Below are 16,041 nucleotides of genomic sequence, written 5' to 3' on the forward strand. Positions count from 1 at the left end.
GTGATTTGAGTGGGTTCTAAATCAATACCTAACATGTCTAAAACATAACATTTTGAGATACTTCTATAAAGCAATACTGATAGCTGTGTTATTTTCAGTTCTTTGGCTAAGAAAATATGAATAGAAGAATGGAAATGCACTATTTTGGAAGTCCTACTTTTCCACAGAAGCTGTAACAAATGAATTTGAATAATTTCAGTTAAAGGAAACGTGCTCTTTCTTCCTCTTTTTCAAATTGTTGCCAAAGGGATGTAAGTAGAAAGCTGCCCAGTCAGCCTACCAGTTACTTGCTGAGTCTATGCTGAAAAAATTTCAAAGCTGATAGAAAAGGAGCTGTCCAGTTCAAAGTCAACATCATCCAGCCCTGCAGGAGAGTAGGACAAGTGGAAATGCAGAAGCAACTGTCTATTCAAAATTCAGGGCAACCATGACATCTAATACCTTCAGCAAGAACGCTGTTGATTGATTAACAGAAATCTGCAACAGAATTCTTGCTGGGTACATTAATAACCAGCCAGGATATATGATAGCAAAAGGTAGTTAGAAAGCCAAACAGATTATTAATCCCTGAAAAGTTTTAATAAACATTATTTTTACTGCAACCAAACTAAATAGGAAAAGCAAAACTAAACAAACATTATTTCTTTAGGGCTACACAGATTGGACATCCCAGTGTGACATACCGCACATAGGAAGACTGAGGGATTCAACAACATAATAAAGATCAGTATTATTCAGTCTGGTAATTCCAACTGTTAAATAAGATTTTTTATTTGGGTTAGCATGGGCACAAGCTAATACAGAACACATCAGTTGTTCTATATTGATAAATTTCATTGATAGTATCATACATACATTGAGAGAAAACAAAGTATATTCTTGTATCTTAAATTATACAAAACATTCCTTATTACTTCTGTTAAAACATTTAATTGAAAATGCATCCAAAATTAATAAATACTCTAAACCATAAAATGTTAAGTCTAATATATTTACCACCCCAGGGCACTTTTCATTTGTTCTCCTTACTCTTCTTAACTGAACAAGTAATTTACATGAATAATGAAAATAATCTTATTGTGCAGCTTTTAATCTATTATTCAATAGCTGAAAGGAAAGTAAAAATCACCCTTTCTATCAATAATTCAGCTTTGGTGCTACTGCAGCCATTCAGCTGCCCCCCTCACCAGGCACTCATACATTTTTAATGCTCACGCTCTTTGTTAGAAGGTCAAATGTGTGAATTGTAGTTGGAAACACAGTTACCAGATGTGGGAAGGTCAACTATAGAAAATATTGCTATTGCCAACAAAATAAATTAGACTGGCAGGACTGTAAAGGAAAACTGCATGGTAGGTTCTTCAATACCTGGCTTTGCTGAAGACCAGAAAGATAAAGTCCAACTGCCAAAGCTGCCCTGACAGCCCTGGCTGGTAAAGAAAATGGAGCTCTTGGCAGTCATAGTAAAGTGCTGAACAAACTTCAGCTAGCTTTGTCTGATGGTGCTATCCAGTATGTATCTTAATTCAGCCTCTCCTGCAGTTACTGTTAGTCTATCTGTATCCAAATCCAGATGCTGGACGGGACAGGTGCTTTCACGCGAGCGCTATAGGCAAAGGTCAAGGATCTGGTGACAGCAGTGTTTCCCTCATAGCCCAATTTTTACTGGTTTGGATGGTACTGTAATTTGGATACCTGCCGCTAAACTTCAGACCTGGACTGCCTGGACCAGATCTCAGCATCCAATGGGTCTAGCTGGTCTCTTTACTTTCAGGGAGGCATTTTTAAAGAATTGCTCTTTAAACACCACTACAGTTTTCAAAGCCCCAGAGGTATAGATGGCTTCCTCAGCCTACCTTTCCTGCAACGTGTGAATCAGGCACTTGCAAGAAAAAATAAGAACTTTGTTAGCAAGGCTTTTTCATCTGCTAATAACCCCCTTTGAGAATGTAATTTTCTCTAATAATACAGTTACCTTCTTTGGAAAAGATCAGCATCAAAAAGTGTCTTCAAGGCTCTACAATCTTTGAGCTCAGAAAGGCACCATCTCCTCTCAAGGCTGGCACAGAAAGCTCCTCTGAGTTGTCACTAGAGAGACCTAAGAACTTTTAGCTCTCTCCCATGAAGCAGTGAATGTGGGCCTGGCATAAAGGAGTTACTATTACCTTTGCATGCTTTCCCACTCTGTTGGATGGAGGGGTTCTGGTACAGAGATGAGACCCTTCCCAAATGTTCCTGGAATAAAACATTCCTTCCCCAGTATTAGAGGCTGCCCCAGTCAGTCTCATTCCTCTGCTGAGGAGTTGACAAGTTAGCTGAACTAGAAATGGTTCCATTTCATTTTTACCTCTTTGAAAATCTACGTGACCCAACACTTTTTATGACAGAAAAAGTGAAGGATTTGCATTATTTCATCCTGGCTCAAAATGAAGCCAATAAAAATTTATGTATTGTCTCTTGCTCTATTTCTGCTGTCTGGCCTTCTTCAATAAGCGGAAGTGAAATTAATTTGTTTCTGAGAGCATAAGCATTCATTTTAAATCTGGAATTGCTCCAGATGGAAAGTTAGACTTGTTCCTCTGTGTGTCACATCACTGCTTCATGTAGATTTCCATTCTAGTGAAGCTTTACAAAAACGTATATAGATCTATGAAATGGTTGCTTACTATCAAAACAGTATCACAATTGGCCTTATAAATACACTAAAGAGGTAAGAATGAGCAGGACTTTGTAAGCTATATCATCAAGGTTAGTTGACCATAGAGAATATTCAGGCAAGGGTCAATTTCAATTTCAATTTTGCAAAATCAAAGAATAAAGATAGTGTATTCATTTCTGTTGCTGCCATGCCCACATATTCCAGACCCAGATGTCTGACTTCCTTCCCCTTTACTCTCCATCTCCCCTCATGTTAAGTGCTGTATAAAGATCAGTTTTGGGGTTTGTATTACAAAGAGCTAGAAATGATGTCTAAAGATGACAATGGAAAGTGTACGCCCACAGATGGATACAGACAGATGGAAGATTACAAGGAACACGAGTACCAGTCAGCCCATCAGAAATGGAAATGTCATCTAGTATTATCAAAGAATCATAGAAACATAGAATTGTTTAGGTTGGGAAAGACCTTTAAGATCATTGAGTCAAACTGTTAACGCAGCACTGCCAAGTCCACTACTAAACCATGTCCCCTAGTGCCACATCTACATCTTTTAAATACCGCCAAGGATAGTGACTCCACCACTTCCCTGGTGTCATCATTTTAGGGATGGACTTGCAAACACAAGAAGCCCTATAGGAAAAAATGTTAAATTTCTTCTTTGGAAATGTAACAAGGAGACAATGCAGTCTGGCATTGCTGACTAATCATAAGCAGGAATCAATATTTAGGTAGACTAGGATACAACTGACAGGATAGAGACTAGCCTTCAGAATCCTGGGAAGGGAGGCCAAGCACCAAATGATGGATATTACAGAGTAAAAGAAATGAGGGAAAATACGCAAAGTGACAGATATTTGAGTTAGCATAACCAGACAGAAAAATACTATCTTTGTGACAACATTCTCTGTGGATAGGAAAGCCCAAGACTGTGCTTATCAAGGCCAGAGGAAAGGGAAATTTCTGTACCTTGGAAGTAATATGAACAGAACATGAATTACAGCCTTAATCATATGGATAAAGGGATTTTATGCACAGAACAGATGCAGACACAATCTGCATGTGAGAACAGAGAGAGAATTTTGAGTCAAAGAGCACTGCTGTGACTTGCAGGATAGTGGGCTGTACACAGCAAATGAAAAGGAGTTGGCTCAGGAAAATTTATTGCAAACAGACCAGTTTGGTACTTACTAATGATCGCTAGGGTCTTGTTTGCTGACCCTACCTTTAACAAGTCAGCGAATATACTACAGATGTGCAACACAACGATGACATAGGATTCACTGCAATCCAGACCGACTGTGCCTTGCAGACACAGCCAGCTTGTACTTAGCAATCAATAAGCCAGCTCCAATTGTGACACTGCTGTCTGTAAATGATATCTTTTTTTAAAACTGAAGAATCTGAGAGACTGTATTGCATTCATTACCATTTCAATCAACAGCAGCACAATGCAGCACTGACAAGATTCAAATGACTAGCCAATATAAATAATCTGAAAGGCTCATAATAGCTACAGGAAGAGATTATTTACAGACTATTTTATTATAGGCTTCCTATTTGGCAAAGATTTTGCACATGTGAGCTTGTCCCATGCATCAAACATAGGTCTGTGCAGGCAGCTCTTTCATAAAGAGAGATAAGAAAAGAAATAAGGTTGAGGAAGGCTTAATGGAGGCATGGAAAATTGATTTTCAGACTGTCTGTGACCTTGACTCAGAGGTTGAATGTGAGCTGTGAAGCAGACAATAAGGATGGGATCAAGCTGCAGACAGCAAAACTGCAAACTTTGTTTGGTATCAGAGATTACAGACAGATTCTGACAGCCTTCCCCTGCCCCTGTAATCAAGTGCACTAAACATGTGATGGTATTTTAACTTGCAGGGGCAGGTGGGTACTTTATGAAAGCAAGTGAGCTCAGGCACTTTCTCTCAGAGATAATATTCTAGAAGGTTGTTACTCAAGTCACATGATGAAAAAAGAAAAAAAAAGAAGATAAATTTCTCTACAATCAGTTATTTTATCACATTGTGATAATCCTATTTGTTCACATGCTCATGAAGTGCTTCCACTAGCTCATCTTCTGGTCTGAAATTCTTAGGGTAGATCTGCAGATACGAAAAAATTCAAACATAGTCACGAAGGTAGAGGAAAACACTGGTCTCTGGTAAACTACACATGATGCTGTTAAAGGCAGAGAAGAGTGGCTGCCTAACATTTGCAGTTTGTCACTAAATTATGGGGACAGATATAAACTGATGTGAACAGTTTGTTCAGAACTGCAGACCAACCAGGGTACTACTACATGACTGTGTTTCTCCAGCAAGAAACAGTTAAAGAGGCTCTGTCTTGTTTTTATTTCTGTGCCTTTTCTGTTGTATAACTTCAGGAAAGGAGGGGCTAGTGAGTTAGGGTAGGTCCACACTCAGTGCCTTGTCAGCACAGGTATTATTTATTATAATATTATGCAGTATATTATGCTGGCACAGCATTCTAAGGGAGATGCAGCTTGTAACAGCAGAAAAAGTTTTTACAGTATGACTTCTTCATTCCCTGGGAGTGACAGTCAGGTTTTTTTACACAAGTGGCTTCTGGCAACATCACTGTTTGTCACATCACACCCCCGTGTCCTGACCTGTGCATAACTGCATCATAGCAAAATCTGTAGTACAGTCCTGGCCTTTTAGTTGTGGAGGAACCTCTGCTCTACCTAGAAAACACCACTTTGGCTTCTTAAGACCTCTAGAGTGGCGTATATAAAGGCTGGAGAAGGACAGGGAGTATGCATTGGATTTCTTCCCTGTCTAAAGCTCATTCTGACACAGGCTGAGAATTTGAGGTCTACAAGCAAGCAAAAATGCAGCGTTCAGAGAAGTAATATTACACAAAGGACTGATTTACAACAATAAGATCCTTTGGTCCTTGTGCAGATTTCCTCTTAACTCATGGGGCACCAGCACGGCTGCAGTCTTTCTGTGCTGGTGGTCAGACTTCAGCAAGACTGAAATCCAACCTGCTATTGCAAGCAGAATTGGGAGTTCCCTAAAAAACATGCTTCTGAATAGAAATCATAGGACTTATTTTTGCTAGTGTGCAATAGTGTGCTCAAGGCACTATTCTGAAATGATGAAGTGACTGGGAAATGAAAGCACTTCCTGCAAAATATTTTGTTTTTAAAAAATTGGGCCAATTCATGATTACAGTGTTTTAAAACCATACTTTTCATGGTAAGGGAGTTTCTAAATATCTCCCTTTATGGCAGACCACTGAGATAGATCATCTGTCTGTTTTGTGCATGCTGCTTGTGATCAATTCTGTTCTACTAATCGGCAAATCTTCTAGGCATTGAGGCATTTTTCCTATTTTTCTGCAAGGATTTTTTTTTTCCCAGTAAAACTGAATTTTCACAAAGAATATTTAAACTTTTCAAAAGTAGTGTATTCCCCATCTGAAAAATCACTCTGTCAGAAAATTCCCAGCTAACTTCTAATCTACACAACCAGCTGGAGCAATTAGCTCTGCGTGATAGCAGAGCTATTAAATAACCTTGACATCAAGGTTACAGTAATTCAATGGCCAGGCTAGACAAAGAATGCTTCAGGGCATTCCCTCATGGTAGAAATAGCTACTGCAAAAAGCCTGCCTTGATTTCCCTTTCCCACTGTCTGCTTAAATTAAGTTAATCAGCTTTCTTTCTTTTTTTTTTTTTTTGGGGGGGTGGGGTGGGGTGGGGGGGGGGTGAGCATTAAGGTCTCTATTGATCTTCTAATCCATGCTGTTTATTAGGCTTCCAGTCCTGAATTCCTTGATTTAGACTCTCCTCCTGTTCCCCTTCAACTGCAATCAGCAAGCTTTTCTCCTAGCTTGGGGTGTCCATATTAGCCCAATCTTCCTTCAGATACATGGTTCACTCACCTAATCACTCTTAATTATGAGGCTGAGATAACACAGACATATCTTTGTCCCTGATGAGAGAAGGAGAAACCTTATAATGCAAGATTCTTCATCCCAGGCCCTTGAGGGACCAGCGGCCCTACATTCTAACTTGCCCCTGCCAGTAATAACTCCCAAGACACTCCTCTCTCTAGCAAAGGCTACATCAAATATTTTTAAACAGATTTCCTTAGGCACATGAGCAACTGATCTTGCAAAACATCCCTTTTGGCCTTAAAGGGCCAGTGTTCTGCTGCAGTGAACAAAAGATTAAAATAGGTAACCTCTAGAAAACTGTATGATGAAGAAGAAAAATAACAACAAAAAAAATCAAAGCATGTACAACAAGCCTTAGAAATTCAACTGACAAAGGAAAAAGTCACACCAGAAACAAGAAAAATCTTCAGATGTGCTTGTAGGTGGAAGGAACTGAGAGTGAGGGCATCACTGAGACTATCCCACAGTTTTAATTTGCAGGTACAGCTGAGATGTCACAAAAACTGCATCATAAAAGGGGAGCTGCTAGAAAGAATTGATTAATTAAATAATGCCAGTGCAGGCTGAGCTGATATCCGCCCATAAATTCTAGGGAATCTAGATGAAATGACTGAGCTGCCTAGGAAATATTAAAATGTCAGACATTCTACATGACAAGTGGACTTAGCAGTTAGGATGGCGGTATCTCGGAAATGACAGCGCAGAGCGCCTCCCGAACGGCCAGGCAGGCGCTCAGGGCCAGCAGAGGCAGCGGCCAGAGCCGCGGCTCAGCCCTCGCTGGCTCCGCCGGCCGTGCCGCTGCTCTGCCGTGCCACCTCGTGCTCGCCGGCTGACAGCACACGCCTTCACGAAACGAGTTACCTGCACAAGTAATATAAATATAATCAATAAAGTCCCCCTGCCTCAAACTTTCCGAGACCATAATAATGTACAGGCAGTCTATGCCGGGTGACACAGCTATAAACAGGACACATGAACACTGGAATGCTGTACTTTCAAAATTCTTTCTGTATTCTTGTGAAGGCCAAGATGTTCACAGATATTTTCGGATTTTCCAGCGACTACAGGGCAGTTTTGAGTTCATAGCAATTCAGATTGTCGTGTAAGACCCACATGGTGGACATTCCTCACAACTACTACCAGAGCCATTTTATTGCCTCCTGTCCTTGTCCTCTGGGCTGCCAAGCCACACGTCCCAGGGCCCAGAGCAGTGAACACATATTCGGAAGTTCCCTATCCTGTTACCAACTCTGATGCTGACGTGTAGCATTTTGAATAAGCACCTCACCACACTGAGCCTTTCACTCACCTCACTGTAAAATAGATACGACATTTATTTCAGCCGTGTGACAGGGCTTTGGTGTGATTTTTCACAGCAGATGGGGCTTTAGAGATCTGCAAACTACATTAACAAGCTGACAGTGCCTCTGAAGACAAGGCACACATTAGGAGCTTAGCACAGAACATTCAACAGAAAGAAGTCGCAGCAACCCAAACAGATGAAGAAGGCCTTTGCATTTAGCAGCTTTTCATGTTGTTTTTCCAAGCACATTCTAAACTCTTTTGCTTTTTTCAAGGACTGCCAACATTCAGGTTATGTAGGCATTTTCAGGTGCCAAAACTCTCATTTTTGGCAAGCATTCAGTGACTTGGGGCATGGCAAAGAAACTGTGCTTGTTAGCAAAAAAAATTAGGAACAACACAACTTGGGACTCAACTTGATGAATTCCTCACTTGACCTGGCCTCAACAACGCTGGCATATAAAGCCTAACCATGAAATACATCCGTTATGTAAAGACATTGCAGCAAGGCCTCCGCTGCCTGCAGCTGCGACAGCAGAGCCACACAGAGGTAACGTACCCGGAGATCAGCCACGAGGTGTCAGAGCTCCACCAGCCGTCCTGCTGCTTCCAGTCCCGCCGGCAGTCCTGCATCCCAGCATCGGGAACCCAACACGCTCCAGCAGCTTCCAGGCTGTACTGCACAGTGCTAAAGGAGGCAAGTTAGTTCATCAGTCACTTTTAACCTGTGAAAAAACCACCGCCAGATGAAGGAAAATAAACTGTAGTAAGTTTATGAATACCACAAATTCCTGTGCTGGCCTGCCAAATACCACTGCAGTATTTATGTTTGGGATTCTCAAAGGATCAGGCCTCCTCCCTGCTTGGGAAGCATGCCTGGGTCAGGGGAGCAGGCAGGAATGCGGCTATTCCCAGCCACTTTGAACATGGGCACAAATTGGGGAGCCATTTATGCAACTGCCTAGAGAAGCTGACAGACTGGCTGTGTCCAGGAGACCTTAAGCATCAGTTTCTAAATAAGAATAACTAAAGTACTAAAGGAGTACAGAGGTGTCTTCCATTTATAAAAACTGAAATGTAAATGAAGCTGGTAAGAGGGAAATAACTGCTTTTTACTTAATTAAGCCACCTACAAGCACATCTGAAGATTTTTCTTGTTTCTGGTGTGACTTTATCAGTTGAACTTCTAAGCCTTGTTGTACATGCTTCTTAAGAGCTTGCACTAAGAACCTGTTATAAGTGAGCTCCTGCTGATACAGAGGTGACTTTGGTGAATATGTCCCCATCATGGGGATGCCCTGCCCTGTTCATCAGGCAGGCTGCCCTCCTCTCCCTGCCCAGTCACATTTCTGCTGCCTCCTCCTTGCAATGGGCAGAGGTAAGTAACATATTTAAGTAACATTAAGCAACAGATCCACTGGAGTTCCAGGAAGAGAGGGATTTTGATGCTAAGCACTGCAGTATTTTGTGACTGAAACACTACTTTGAATCAACAAACTAGGAAATCCTTACGTCATTGCTAATCTGGCCCTGGTTGCACTCTGGTGGTAGCCAATTTCTATTTTTGGTTTTAGTTATTTTCCTTTGTTCACTCTTTCAACTATTAATTCTATTGTTAAACAGAACCCTGAAATAAATATGTGAACACAAGATGTCTTTGCTTATATTGCAGGTGCAACGCTGAAGAATCCATTTGTAGATATGGATGCTGCCCCCCCCCCACGTGTAATATAGCATGACATAGTTCCATGACGTTATAGCGGTATCAGAATCAACAAAGATTTCTCTCTAGAGAAACCACCCGAGGTGTTGCAGCAGAAAACCATGACTAATATAGTTAGGACTTCTTGACAACCACACGGCCCTGAAACCGTGTTTGCAGATGAGTGGTAACTAATACTCTTTTTTAATAAAAAAACCCGCAAGACCCAAACTTCAGTAGGATTTTGAACAGTCATGCCATGACAAGAAGGTTTAAGAAAAAAAGATAATATATTTCTGTCAAACTGTGCCACACAACAACTGGAAATACCACTATATTTTTAAAACACAGGTATGTGCAAAATGAGCATTGACTTGGGCAGTTGGTATGAAGAAGTAAAATTGTTTTCTGTTGTACTAATTTTTTCTTGAATTTTACAGAAATGTTTTATATATTCTATGGCAACTGTTTAATGACCTTAAAGTAACAAGGACTGCAGATTATAGTAGTATGGCCAGATTTACTACCTGAGGAAAGGCATTTTGTAAACATACAAATAAAAATATCATGAAGCATATTATAGGATGCCCTATATTGTCCAAAGACATGTATTTATCATGTAACAGAAATGGCGAATAGGATAAAGAGGTATACTTGAAAATTGCCATCAAAAAGATAACACTTGATTCCATTCTAAAGGAGAGAAAGCGTGCTGCTTATATCCATAATGGCTGTACTTAACCTTATACAAAGTCGTCTTTTTCCAGTTAAAAAACAATCTCAAAGTACTAGGTAGGATACATTGCTAACCCAGTTTTCATATTTTTGTGGCATCCTTGGAGTCAGTTTAACAGAACAATCATTATTTTCATACTCCTGTTTGAATCTGGTCTTGGCTGTCTCATACTGAGAATAAAGTGAAAGACTCCCTGGAAATATTCCGCTCTCTCTAGTGACAATATAAGGCTCCTAGACAAATACCTTAGATTAGATGCCTAAATTTTGATGTCTAAAGTAAATAATTTATAATGCCAAGAATATATAACCACAGTATTTAATTGATGACTGCATTTTGCAGAATTTGGATTTTAAAAAAGCATAATGCATTAAGACTATAATGCTATAAGATAAAATCACGTCCCCTAGATAAGGTATGCACTTTCTCAGTATTAGTCTATGATTACCAAGATGAAAGGAGTTCTCTCTCCAGCACCTCAACACTGCCAATATAAGCTGACTTTCAGTCAACTTACCATAAGTATCTCCTGATAATAGAGATTATAGGTGCCCAAGACACTCTTCCAATGGCACAAAACTACATTTCAGAAGACTGCTAAGAACTTGCCATTTAACCTGTGAAAGCCTGAAATGCCAAGCAGTTCATCATACAGGCATTCTTTCCTGAAATACTAAATGACACAGTAGATTCGGGCTAATCAAATAATAATAAACATTGGGCTTAACATTCCAGCAACAGGCAGAGTCCATACAGAAACTAGTTCCTCACACAAGTGATCCCTTTCCTTTTGAAATTACCACGCTACCTTCACTTACCAACACTCTCTTGTAACAGAGCGCACAGCACCTCAAGGGAGCAGTCAGAATTTCTGAACCCTGTACCATACTGCACATCTCTTCCCTGGATTTCAGGCTGAGTAACCAACACCATGGAGGAAAAGAAAGGCAACAGGAGAAAAGTCACTTTGCTGCCACATAGCAAAGGAGACAGTATTTCGCAGGAGACTTATTTTTTCTGCCTTACAGGCACAGAGCAACAAATTATTTGTCTTTATCTCCCAAGCTGATGCCTTCTTTCTCCTGCTGTTGCTCTTCTCCCTCTAAGTCCTACTCATCAGTCAGAGCTACTGAGTCCCTACTGCTGCTTACATTAAAACTATCCAGATCTCCTCTCCTGCAGTCTCACAGCTGACTTCTGTAGGACTTCTGCTCTCCTCGCTGACTTTAAAGCTGGGCTCTGTGGCACTGTCAGTGCCCAGAGTGGTTTCCTTGTGATACAAACCACAGGCAATGAGACCAGACAGGGAAGGTGGAAGGCTTTCACTCCTCTTATGCAGGCCCAGCATTGACACACACAGCCCACAGTTTCACATGCACACTCTTCTGCTGGGGGCGGCAGGGAGGCATGTAGATTTATGATCCACCTGCAGCTGTTGAGATTATGGACACATCTAATACTAGCAGTAAGTATATTGCACTCTGAGACTCAAAGGCCCTGGGTTCAATGCGTGCTGCCAAAAGAACAACTGTGGATCTGCATTACACATCATGGAAAAAATGCCTGTGGGTAGTCTATTCTAGTTCTCCCCATGGAGTTACGTGACTCCTAATGCAATGTTGGGGGAAGCACAAAAGTCTTCAGGGCTTAAACATTCTCCATTTAAAGAACTAACAGATAAATCTACCTATTGAATAAGGTGTTTACCAATATTGGATTTAAACTAGTTTGGAGAAAAAACTTTAAATTAAACTTGTTATATTACATGAGCAATGTCTCCTTAGGAAATGAAGACATGGTGAAATGAATCCATACATGTGAATATTCAATTCCTCATGCAGTGTGTAGCTATGAGAACATGTTTCTTTGGCCTGCTTTCAGACTAACATATTGTCAATTTTCCTTTGGTGTTAGACAGCTTTTTAATTTTTAAATGGATAATGCAGAAAATTAAGATAAATTATGTAAAATTTTACAGTATTGTGGCTACAAAATTTCAGATCAGCTTCTATAAAACTGCTCATCTATTTCATGTCCCATTTTTACAAGAATGGAAGCTGTGACCAGTTGTGTCCACACATAAGATCAGAATAATAATTAAAAGAACAACAATACCTTTGTGCTAAAGGCAACCTCCATAGAGGAAAAAAAGAGATTTTTTCCTCCATCTCATAGTTCACTAAAATGTAGAAGAATGTTCTGGAAAAACTATTTTAAGAAACTATATACTGCTAAAGACATCAGTCTTTGACATTCCTTTCCTTAATGCAGAGTTCACTGGTGTTTCAGAGGTGTTCTAGGAACTCCCAGCACGTAGACTAGTACCAGAGTACCCTTAATAAAACCCCACTTACTGCTTTGAATGGAGAAAGCACTCACCACTTTACAGAACTGGAGTGTAAATAATCTCATATGACTAAAAATGTCGGGAAAAAATGTAGGAAGAAGTATCAGACCCACGTGAACTGTCAGGTAAGTGTTCCTTCCAAAAGCAAAGTATTAAAACGGCATTCAGGTATTCCAGTCAAACATAAGTGATGTGAGCTTAGCAACAAGTCATAGGGTAATATTTTGCTTCACTTATGATATTTCATCGTTGTAAGTAAGTTGGAGCATTTGGTGGCAACATATTGTAAGTGCTTACACTTTGCGGCAAATGCACAGGACGCACAATAAAGCTGCAGGTAAACTGCGGGATATTTAAGAAAGAACGATGTTTCATATTCTGGATTCTACTTAATGAAAACAGTAAAGACCAGTGGCACTTCTTGATGGACAATGTACATGCATGGTACATATATATATATATATATATACACATGCATAATGAGTGTGTATACACACCTAAAAAGGTTTCTGCAAACTTGTTGAGTTCAAGAATAGGGAAAAAGTCTGACGCAGGTAGCATTTAAAAATCCAAGTAGCAGATTAATAAAATTTTCAGTACATGTATGATTTATTATGTAACTAAGATACATGCATTTATATGCTGTTTAACGTTATTTTGTTAACTATTTTTCATATATATCATATCTGATGTACATATGCTTTATGTATTATATTTTAGTTACCATATTCTACACTACATATTAAAGTCACTTGGATACAATGTTATGTTTAGTCTCTAATTAACATTCCTTTATTGTTTTACATGATATTAATGAATCACTATTTTCCAGCACTGTGAGTTTGTTATACAGCAAAAAGCCCCTACTGCTTATGAAGTATTTATTAATTCTTTTTTAGATCCCCAGACTATATTGGAGGCTTATAGAGGCAAAACTCAGTTTCTCTAAGGAGAAACCTGGCTTATCAGTCAATTAGCACTGGGAGAATCAGAACAGTGAGATCAAATACTACCTACTGTAATCTTATCCTGAGGAAGTTAGTGGATTATCAAGTGTATGTCATTTGGGAAGTGGATTAGTTTCTAAACATAGTGCCATGTGTAAGAAGAAAGGAAGTTCTAGCCTTCTGAGGAATTAGTGCTGATCTAACAATTTAACAGAAGCTCATCCTTACCTCTTACAACATGCTTTATAAATTATCTGGTTGACTCCTTAAAGAAAGTACGCATTTCCAGGTGTCCCATCTTCATAAGTCTCACCTGTCTGAAGAAATAAAAAAAATAAATGGAGTTAAATCTGGCATAAAAGGACAGACTAAAGTTTGAAGCTTAATACTAAGTATAAATGCACATCATATTTGCCTTATCTTTCTAACTGTGGAAAACCATTTAAGTAAAAGGATATTTACAAATACTTTGAAACTTCAGCAAGGAAGAGATACACTATTTTTTAAGTTCAAAACCACACTTTTCAATTTACTTTTCTGTAGCCATGTTTTAAATATATCTATACAGCTCTCAGCTTTATAAATACTTTAAAACAATGTGATAAGAGCTAGCAGAAAAGTTCCTTCAATTGTTATCACAAAGAGTATTTAAAAAGAAAATCGTTAACACTACTACAAAACTTGTTAATCCATATTCTACCATAGGTTAAGAGTCATTTGCATCCAGACATACAGCGCAAGTGCCACCTGAACTCCTATACCATTATAGTATATTTTCTAACCTGGGAACTCCAGACTGACTCTGTGTGGTGCTAGTCACCATAGCATTTCCACTTGAAAGTCAAGGAGCACTCAGGATGCTAAGCAGGTCCCTGAATAGTAACTTTAGTCTTATATTATTTAAACGGATTCAGTCATAAGCATCTGTCACTCAATTACAAGGAATTTTTAAAGCAACAATTTGCTTAATGTTAATATAATTGTATCCATGCACTAATGCTCTTAAGAAAACTGCAGAAAGGGAAGGGAGAAGGCCAACCTGCCCATGATGGAGCACCAGTACACTGACAGCCGGTACAACCTGAAATGCAATAGCAACCGCTCAAATGCAAGAAAGTGCTAAACCACACACGTTCCTATCAGTGGGCCTTTAGTAGGAGCCCAGAATCCTCATCATCTTGAAAAATGAGGAAGGTAACGACAGGTGGATAACGAGAGGGCCATAATTCAGCTGACAACACGTTAAGAAGGAGCCCCTTTCTTAATGCTGTATGGAACGAAGAAAGGCACACTGGGGTCATTACAGAAACAAGCAAAACACCGGGAAACACGCACATGTGGTGATGCACTGGGGACGTGCCAGATGACAGCCCGAGATGCCCTGACATATTTCCCTGCTGTGGGTGGGGGTCATGGCAGCAGGGGCCAGGCCAGGGGAGCTGCTCTGCTCCAGTGGGTTGGGGCTGGGGCCTCCCACGGGCTCCCCTCACGCAGCGCTCACCCATTGTGCCCACAGATGGTTTCAATCCCTGACGCACAATCTTTCTTACAAACAGCCAGCCTCAATTATCTTCAGCTGAGCAGCTTGTGCCTCCGATTTCAACTTTTATAGCAGCACCGGTTAACTTGTAAGCATGAAGCACATGTGGTTACGCACAGCACGAGGAGCCCAGCTGTGGAGAACAACGCCCACACCTGACAGTGGCTGCCTGGGGCGCTCCCCTAAGTGCAACCAGTGGCTTCTAGGGCCTCCTCCACATCAGCCCTGAGCCAAATAACCCGCGTCCGTTCCCTCCTTGGGATTTACCTGTGTGGTCCCTGCAGCCGCCCACCCCTCAGGCCAGCCTCTCCCGCTCACCAGCCACGGACGGCTGCCCACCCTCACCCCCGCAAAGCCCCGAACTGCAGGAGAGCGGGGCGGGCTGCGGCGAGGCATGTCCCCGTCCAGCCGCCCGCTCCCCGCCGGCGCCCGGTGAGAGGCCCCTGGGAGGGAGGAGCGGGGCTGTGGCGGCGCCGCCTCAGCGCTAGCGGCGGAGCGGGAGTGGGGCGGCTGAGGGGCTGCCCGCCGCGGCGCTGCTCTGCAGGGGTGCCGGCGAGCCCCACCGCGGCGCGGCGGCCGGGGAAAGCGGGGACCGCGTCCCCTTGGCAGGTGGAGGCTGTGGAAGGGCCCGAGGGCGCCCACCTGCCTTTGACGCCCGGCCCTCCAGAGGGGACGCAGCCCTGAGGTGATGGCGCTTGCTGCGGCCGGCCAGCACAGTGCAGAGAGGCGGTGCCTCGGGCCCGCCCGGCCAGGTGGCGTTGGCGGGAAAGGGCCGGCCCGGCTCCTCCCTGTGCCTCAGCGGGGAGTGCAGGTGACCCCGCAGGCCCCTCTGGCGGGCTGCGCAGGGCCTCTTCGGGAAGGCAGAGGAGGGTTGTTCT

The 16,041-nt window shown here is 41.6% G+C and overlaps 1 protein-coding gene and 1 long non-coding RNA gene across 2 annotated transcripts in view; one reads left to right on the plus strand and one right to left on the minus strand.

Annotated features, from left to right (window-relative positions):
- Positions 1-13,428, plus strand: part of AMER3 (APC membrane recruitment protein 3) — a 41,871-nt gene extending 28,443 nt beyond the window's left edge. The window contains exon 3 of the mRNA XM_056359028.1: positions 9,564-13,428. The gene's annotated coding sequence lies outside the window, so the exon portion shown is untranslated. The remainder of the gene's footprint in view (positions 1-9,563) is intronic.
- LOC130158352 (uncharacterized) lies at positions 6,386-13,943 on the minus strand. The gene is made up of 2 exons (XR_008825256.1): positions 13,852-13,943; positions 6,386-8,579 (listed from the first exon to the last, which is right to left on the minus strand). It is a non-coding gene; the product is annotated as an uncharacterized LOC130158352 (long non-coding RNA).
- Positions 13,944-16,041: the final 2,098 nt, after the last annotated feature.

Source organism: Falco biarmicus, chromosome 13, assembly GCF_023638135.1.
Source record: "Falco biarmicus isolate bFalBia1 chromosome 13, bFalBia1.pri, whole genome shotgun sequence".
Lineage (NCBI taxonomy): Eukaryota > Metazoa > Chordata > Aves > Falconiformes > Falconidae > Falco > Falco biarmicus.